The sequence below is a fragment of the Octodon degus genome, unplaced genomic scaffold (genome assembly GCF_000260255.1).
Source record: "Octodon degus isolate 3935 unplaced genomic scaffold, OctDeg1.0 scaffold00402, whole genome shotgun sequence".
NCBI classification, from domain to species: Eukaryota; Metazoa; Chordata; class Mammalia; order Rodentia; family Octodontidae; genus Octodon; species Octodon degus.
Genome location: NW_004524978.1, coordinates 126754 through 135464, shown reverse-complemented (window position 1 = coordinate 135464; position 8711 = coordinate 126754).

Sequence of the window (8711 nt, the reverse complement as noted above, 5' to 3'; positions counted from 1 at the left end):
CTACAGTAGGCTAGAAGTTTAATGGGTTATGATTAAGGAGTTGGCTGAATCATGTTGCTTTCTGAAGGCACTAGAAGAATCTGTGTCTGGGCCTTCCCATGCTTCAAGGGGCCATCTGTAGTCCTTGGCTTGTACCGTCCTTCCTATGCTACAGCACTTTCATCCTTGTTCCATAAACTCACATTTCCCTCTAACTACATACAGAAAACTCTACACTGAGAGTCATACAACAACCATGGGTCCATCCAGGTAATACAAGAGTACCTCTTCATCTCGAGAACTTTAACTTTAATCATACCTGTAAAATCCCCTTTGCCACATACAACAATGAATCTTCAGATCACAGAGGCTTGAGTGGAGATATCTTTAGGAGTTCACTATCGAGGTTAGCATTGCTAAGCACAGGGTATACATATATATTTAGGTTTAGTAGATACCACTCATTTATGCAAACTGGTTCTATAAAGTTACACTCTTATTACAAGTGTATACAATTCATCAACACTTATTGGCTTTAGCTAGTCTGGAAAACAATTTTATAATATGGATCTGAGCTTTGGTAATTCCTCCTTTTTTTTTTTTTTTTTTTTTTTGAGGAAGGCGCTTTTCAAAATACTAAGAACTGTGAAGGGTGTGAGATTTTTGTTCTACTTTTAAGATAGCTAGCTGGTCTGCTACATTTTCATGGAGTCCAGAAAAAGACAAGAGATGACTGGATCAGAAGTAGAAGACAGCTCACTATGAGTAGCTGTAGCACTGGCGAGAGTGTCTGCATTCACTCTAGGTCTGTCGGCCCAGCTCCAACACAACCACATGAAAAGGGCCGGATGTGGCTTTGCACCCAAAAGGCTTCATTCCTGGATTGAGTTTAGGAGACTAAATCTTTTGTAATGGAGGAAATGCATGCCTGCCCTTTGCCTTCCATTAAGACATGAAGGTTATCTCTCAATGGGGTAACTAAACTTACTGTGGAGGTGGCCCTGGAGAAAGACACTTTATATCTTATCTTACAAGGCATTCCCAATATAAATAACCATGAAAATGTATTTCTGGAGTAAAATCAGCATGATTAGCTTCTTCTGAGACATACAGTAAAACAAGCACCCTGAGAAGGATTTGCCTCCTAACATGTTGCCCGTCTTTCTTATTGGGATTGATAAATAGATTGATCCGTTCAACAAACATGATCATTATATCGTTGAGTAGAGCACAGGTGGGAATTATTGCAGAAATAAATTAGAGGACATCTTCACTTGTAAGAAGCTCAGGAACTAGTAGAAGATGAAAAGCACATACAAGAGTAATTTTAGAATAAAGTAGAATTGTTAAGCATGTACTATGAAGGCTCTCTTCATTGCTAAATACTTTACAGAAATTATTGTTGAGCAATTTTATATAATTTTTGATTTTCAGAAATTTAAAGTTTTATGTAAGTGGATATACTCTTTCATGTTTGTTGGCTACTAGAACTCAATAGTCATTATTGTGTAAATAAGTTCTTGAAAAAAAGAAATAGAGCATTTATTGCTGTTGAATTTTGGGAGAATTTTACAATATAGATCTTTCAAATAAATCTAATAGAGAAATGTAAAGAAGGCGAAGAAGAAAAGATGGGCTTTTTAGGGGAAGGGAAGGAATATGTGGGGTGTATCTAATGTGCTCACAGAAATTGGTTTCTATTGAAATCAAGTAAATTGGAGAGTTAGGAAAAGTCAATTGTTGGTCAGTTTTCTTACTATTTTCCTCCACTGGAAGAGTTTGATATTAATTCTTTGTGAATGACACCGCCAACCCCTTAGCCTGGTGTGAAATATGCTTTCTATTTGTTGAACTCTAGTATTCTTTGTACTTTCTATTTTGTATAAGTGAATTCTGTAGTTCAGTATAGAGCCTTAGAATGACTACCTGTGTTGGTGTCTGTTGAGTGAACGGTGCTTCTGGAAGTGCCTGAAGAGACTGCTTGGCGCTGGAAGCGTCGGGTGTGCATGGGGGAGGGCCTTCGTGGAATGAACTGTCTGAGTCGCACTGAAGAGGACAAGACTGTGTGGCCGCAGATGCCACAACGCAGCACCAGGACAAGCGACGAGAGAGAGAAGGAAAGGAAAACTGAGTATAAATCATGAACTTGTGTCTTTACAGCATCTCTGACACTGTTTTCCTTCTTGGTCATCAGGAAAAATGTTGGAAGCTTTGTTTGTGACCAAAAAAAGGCAAAACATTTGTTCTTACAAAAACTGACTCTAAGTTTCTTTTTTGGAGCATTTTTACAAATCTCTAGGATACATTTTTTTTCCACTTGCTAGGCTTGCAAATCTATAACCACTGCTACATGAATGAATGGCACACTTTCTTTAGGACAGCGAAAGCCTAACTCAATGCTCCGAGCTGAGGAACTTTATTACTTCTTGATGCACGGTGAACCTTGGTATCTCCAAGATCTCACTCACTTTATGTGTTTAGGTTGAGAGGCGATTGAGGTAAAGCTGCGGAAGTCGAATGTGAATGACATAAATTCAGTTGTATTCAAACTTTAATTATCACTCTTCTGTCTTCTTGTATGTAGTATTGTGAGTATACTTACCTTAATACCAATAAAACTGTGTATAAAATATATACTCAAATATATTTGAAGGCTGAGCATATTTAATTTTTAAATTATGAAATTTTCAAAATAATTATATAGAGTTGCTGTATAGTTCACTCAGTTTCCCCAATGTTAATATCTCATAAAACTATGGTATACTTCATCTTTTTAGAAAGTTGAACACTTTATTTGTTGTTTTTGAAAAATGAAATGTTAACTGTTGACAAAAGTTTAAGGATTATCTAATTTTCACAATTTTACATTTATGTATTTAGAGGAATGCCTCATATCTATACATTAAATAAATTATTCTTCCAAATATACAAGTGAGAATATTTTGGTAAATGAGATAGAACATAATCTTCATTCAGCGTGACATTGTAATTGGGCATATTCTCTCTGAGATGGTTCCAATCCACTGGAGAATTATTTATTTCACTAGTAAATTATAAATAAAAATTGTAAGTAGTTTAACCAAAAAGAATCAAATTTAAATTTCTCCTGTTTAGACATTTTATTGCCAAAAGCTCATTCTGAAAACATGAAGAAAATTTAATTAAATCATATAAATTACACATGTTCAAAAACTGTCAAGTTAGTCAAGACTTTTTGCCAACTGAAAAACAAATAGTCTTTTGTACTTTAGCCATTATGCAAACCCTGCCACAATTTTTAAAAATAAGTGGTTAGAAATGTATTATTTATGCTATGAAAATGATGCACACATTTCAATCATTTCAGTTACCATAACAACAGAGTATAATGCATTTTCCTTGATTTTAGTTTCAATCAAATTCATTTGTATTTGATTGCCACAACCAATGATGAAAGACAGAGAACACATGAATACAGCATTTATATTTCTACTCAGAGACAAAGACTATGTCCACCTCCACTCTACATTTGCTATTATTACACAGACATGAGAAAGACAATACAATATTTGGATATGGAAAAATACCATCAGATAATACATACGCCTGGTAGAGAAAAACTTATTTTAGCATCTCTTGCATCTTGACAACATGAGATTAAATTTTAGCAGAAGTGTCACAGAGCAGTGACACTATTTTTTTTTTACTTTTCTTCTTCTTGTATTTCTCCATTCAACTTCTGAAATGTGGGTATGATAGGAAGAGCTTTTCAGGCTAGGGAGATAGTTTGGCAGTCCAAGCATCATCCTGGCAAGATCAGGCTCCTGAGTTTGATCCTCAGTACCACCTGCCATGCCATGCCTCCCCAAAACTGGATGTGGAGGTGCAGGCCTGTAATCCCAGTGCTAGAGAGGCTGAGACAGCAAGATAACTACAAGTCCAAACTTCATAGCCAAACCCTGTAGAAAAGAAACAAAAGAGATTTTCCTGCAATTTTGGACCCTGACAACATGGGACATATGTTAGAAATGTCATGGCAGTGATGTAGTTTGAGAAATTGAGAACATTCTGGAACAGTGTTTCCATTCCACACTTGGGCTGTTTCAGAACTTTTCCAGGAGAGAGTGTTTCTGTTTTACTTAAGCCATAGTTATCTGGTATCCATTCTGATATTTCAGTTTAAAGTCATCTTAGCATTTTTTTCATTCTTTTTCTTAAATGTGTTTAGTACAAGGTCTACAGGGTCTCACTATGTAGATTGGACTCGTAGTGATTCTCCTGTTTTCAGTCTCCCAAGAACGGGATTACAGGCATGCACCACCATGCCCAGTCTCAATTGCCACCTCAGCATGCCCCATGGATGGGGTCGGCACTGCACGCCAGGGATTGAACCCCGGCCACTGCGCTCTGCCTAAGCAGGCGCTTTAGTCTGCTGAGCTATCTGGCCAGTCCGGTCTCATTTATATGAAAATGGAAAATATGAAAAATAGCACTAGATATCTTGATTTTTCAAGAAAAAAAGTGATCCTTCCTTACTCACATACATGTGTATCTGGCACCTGTGAACATCTGAGTTGCTACTCCTGCCTCAGCTGGTGCTCCCTTTGCAGATTCCAGGCTGCCGCTCCTAAGCTGGGGATATGCCATTGTCCTAGCCCTGCCCTCACAGTTCCTAAGCAGAGCTCACAATCACACTGAGATAGTCTTAGCTTCATCATGTTTGTTTGTTCATTGCTTTATTGGGGTTTTCGTTTGTTTGTTTGATTGATTGACTTTGATAACATTATGATATCATAAAATAATCAATAAAGCCCCAGAGTTTTTACAATCAGGAATGGAAACTGACTATAAAAACTTTTGTTTTCAGCCTTAGAAAATAGGTAAATCATAGTTAAGTCATACTCTCAATGCAACTAAATTAAGGCTGGCGTGGTGGCGCTCGACTGTAATCCCAGAGCTCTGAAGGCTACAGCAGGATTGTCGCAAGTTTGAAGCCAGTCTGAACTACATAATGAGACTGTTTCAAAAAAAAGTTACTAATCTATCAAATTAAATATGTAGTATGTTTCACACACTCAAGATAACTTAGCGATCCATTTGTGAATTCAGCAGTAAGGTAGAATAGTGAACATATAAACTGTTGTAATGGTCTCTTATCACCCACCAATGAAGAAATATTCTGAAATAGACAAGAAGGGTTTTAAAGTCCATTAAGATATGTCTGTTATATTCAAAATCTATTTCTCCAGTACAATAAAATTTTAAAAGAAATGAGGTAATAAAAAGATTAATTATATTTTGGTAAGTGATTGAGACATAGTAAAGTGAGAAATTACTCTTGAATAATACAGAAAACACTGGAGATTTCAAACAGATTTTTTTAAAGAAAAAGGTAGACATAAACAAGAAAAATGAATTAATAATAAATTCAGACTCTCTGAGACTAACTTTCCAGAGTGGTGTTCTAAGAAAAAAAACATCTCGCACACCAGAATGGCATATCACTAGAACTGCTGGAAGTGGGATCTAGCAATAGAGCACATAAACACATCCATAGGTGCAGTTGACAACACTGTCTCGAACTGGCAGAATGGATCAAAATAGGTAAATATCTGTCATGGATTGTGTCTAGATACCACCACCACCACCACCACCACCAAAAGTTCATGCACTGTTAGGTGGGGCTTTTCAGAGGCAGTTACATCTAGGATGTGTGAATGTGGATTAAGGGTGCTTGATTACCAGCGTAGTCTACTGACTGGGTTAGTATTGTTCTGGGTATGGGTAATGGGAAGGGGAACCATGGGTGTGGGTGGCAGTGAGCATACACTAGCAGCCTGAATGGAACAAAGGGAAAAATGGAAAGTCACTCTACGGCCCCCTGCTGATCCTGCCAAAGACTGTGTCTCCTCTCCATGCCCCTCTGCCACACTTCCCTGCCTTGACACCAGCCAACTATGGGCTGAAACCTCTATAGACAGTGAGCTAAAATAAATAAGCCTTTCTTCCTTTACCTTGTAGATGTTGGGTATTTTGTCTGAATAAAGAGGAAATAACTAAGACAACATCAAAAAATGGCTGACTCTGACACTTCTGCAGAAGGAAATAGGTACACAACGAAATTCCACAGTGAGTGATCTCTTCTTTCTATGTCAGACTGGCTATCTACCTTCTAGGAGAATAAAACTACTGTTCTGTCTTGCTTCTTTCTCTTTACCTTTTTCTCTGTGTGTTCTACAATCTATGTGGTTCTTAAGGTAAAGAAAAAGAAAGTTGTAAGTTTGATTATTTTATTCAGGCTTTCAAAGTCTGTGTAGCTGTTGTGCTGGGCTTCTCCTAGGGTACTGGGGTCCAGTGTCGTCTGTCAGCCTGTATCTTCACAGAGCATCTTGATCTCTATTGAGGTTCAGGAACAATATCTGAGTTTTAAAATTTAAAATAGCAGTGCCATCCCATTGCTATTAATCTACATCAATGAGATAACATGCTTGACTTTACTTTGTTGACAATACTTTTAAAATTTGATCAACCAGCTTTTCAAGAATTTTCATGTGAAATCTGAACAAACACTATTTTTTCACAATATTTTTCTTCAAGTTTGAATGCTAGAAAGACTATAATACTTGAATCAAATCTGTGTTTCTGAAGCTAAAACAGTCATTTTTGTTTTACAAAAGGAGACAAATAAAAAAATATAAAGTGAATCTGAAATTTATAGTGCCATCTATTGTTTAGAAACAAAATTGCTGTGCTTAAAAGGTATAGTATTTCTGATAGCTTTCAAGAAAAAATATCAAAAGATCCATTTTGTTCATGCTCTCAATATATCGAAAAGAAAAAGGCAGAGTGCTTTACTCATTGTACTGCTCAATACAAGGGAATGAGTCATTTCTTTACTCTGCATAATGTGATATGTCTTGAAGGTGCTATAAATATTATGTAAATTTGCATAGCAGTTAACAACCACTAAAAATGCACTTAGGTTTTTGATGGGGGTTGTTTTGTTCTCCTGAAGTAGGACCTATGTAGTTCAGTTGCCTTGAATTCACTAAGTAGCCTACACTGGCCTGAAACTACAGGTCATTTTCTTGCCTCAGCCTCCCACATGTCAGGGCTGTAGACATGTGCCACTATGCCTGGCTTCAGGTTATGTTTAATACTGAAGTATTTTTCTTCATGTATTTATTACAGGGTCTATGGGGTCTCATTACACAGATTAGACTCGTAGTGATCTTCCTGTTTTTCAGCCTCCCAAGCGCTGGGATTAAAGGTGCGTGCCACCATGCCGAGTCTCAGTCGCTATCTCAGCATACCTTGGAGGGGCGGAGCTGTCATGCCATGCCGAGGATTGAACCCCATCCCTGCACCTGCCTAAGCAGGCGCTTTAATCCTCTGAGCTATCTGGCCAGCCCTCAGGTTATGTTTAAATATTGAAAAGTAAAAGAAGGTAGGAAATGATAAGCATATTTTCAGTTTTCTAAGATAATTGATCTTGATTTATATTCTAATGTTACAGATGAGAGTGTCTTTTTGTGATGAACAAAGAAGATGAGCAACTATGAGGGAACAGGTAACTATGGCAATGCAAAAGTGCATACTTTAGACTTAGGATAACAAAATCAGTATTTTTAAATATTCAACTTTAGTCAGGAAGACAACTGAGTGGCTTAAGAGCCTCCCTAGCAAGCACAAGATCCTGAGTTCGATCCCAGGTACCAAGACAAAAAAATAAAAAATAAAAAAAGGCTTAAATATTCAACTTATTTGAAAATGTGTAGTATGTAATTTCTTCTTTGCTTAAAAATCTTAAAATTTTTCAAACAGACTAAATTTGTAGATGTAGGCAAAACTAAAAGTATAATTTTATTGATTTATTAAAATATTTATTTGGAGCTGTTTATGTGAAATCATGTTTGTGAAATATGTATTTAATTTGATTCACTGCTCTGGTTTTGCTTCAAACTCCCCTGAAGGTGTTACATATTGATAATTAACAATATCCACTTGTATAAAAGTTGTTAAAGGGGAAAAAGAAAAATTTACATCAAACATGATTGAGTTTTGTGATTAATTTGTTCCTAGAAATGCTAAGAGCTCATTTCAGTATTTGAAAAAAAAAAAAAATGTAGATTAAATCTCTATCTTGGATAAATAAAATCAAAGTTTAAAAAAGATACTAACTTTCTATATAACTTAATACAAATTATTAATTGGTTCATTTCTGTCACTTCATTCACAATAGTTTACCAGAAAGAGATTTGTGGGTTTAGTGAAATTGTTAACACTAAAAACTGAAAGAAACTCAGTGACAATTTAAGTTTGTGATATTACAGAAAGATCTTAATATGAGCTGTTTCCCATCACTTTCTTAATGATATTTTTCATAGAAATCAGTTTAACATTTCACAGTAGGTCATTTCAAATTAGCTTGAGGCAGTCTCTTATCACTTTATTAAAATTGAAAGTAGAATTATACAACAATTTTTAAGCATTAGATTCACTGTATTGTCATTCCAGGAGTACTCAGAAAAGGTAAAAAATGGAAGACCAGTCTTTTAGAATTGAATTCACTGAACAGTTATTCTAAGAATACCTCTCCAAAGGTGAAAACTGGGATATTCATCTTTTAAGAATAAAGAAATGGGGTCTGGGGAGATGGCTCAGTGGAATAAGGGCTTCCCTGGCAAGCACAAGGGTCTGAGTTCAATCCCCAGTTCCTCAGAAGAAAGAAAGAAAGAAAGAAAGAAAGAAAG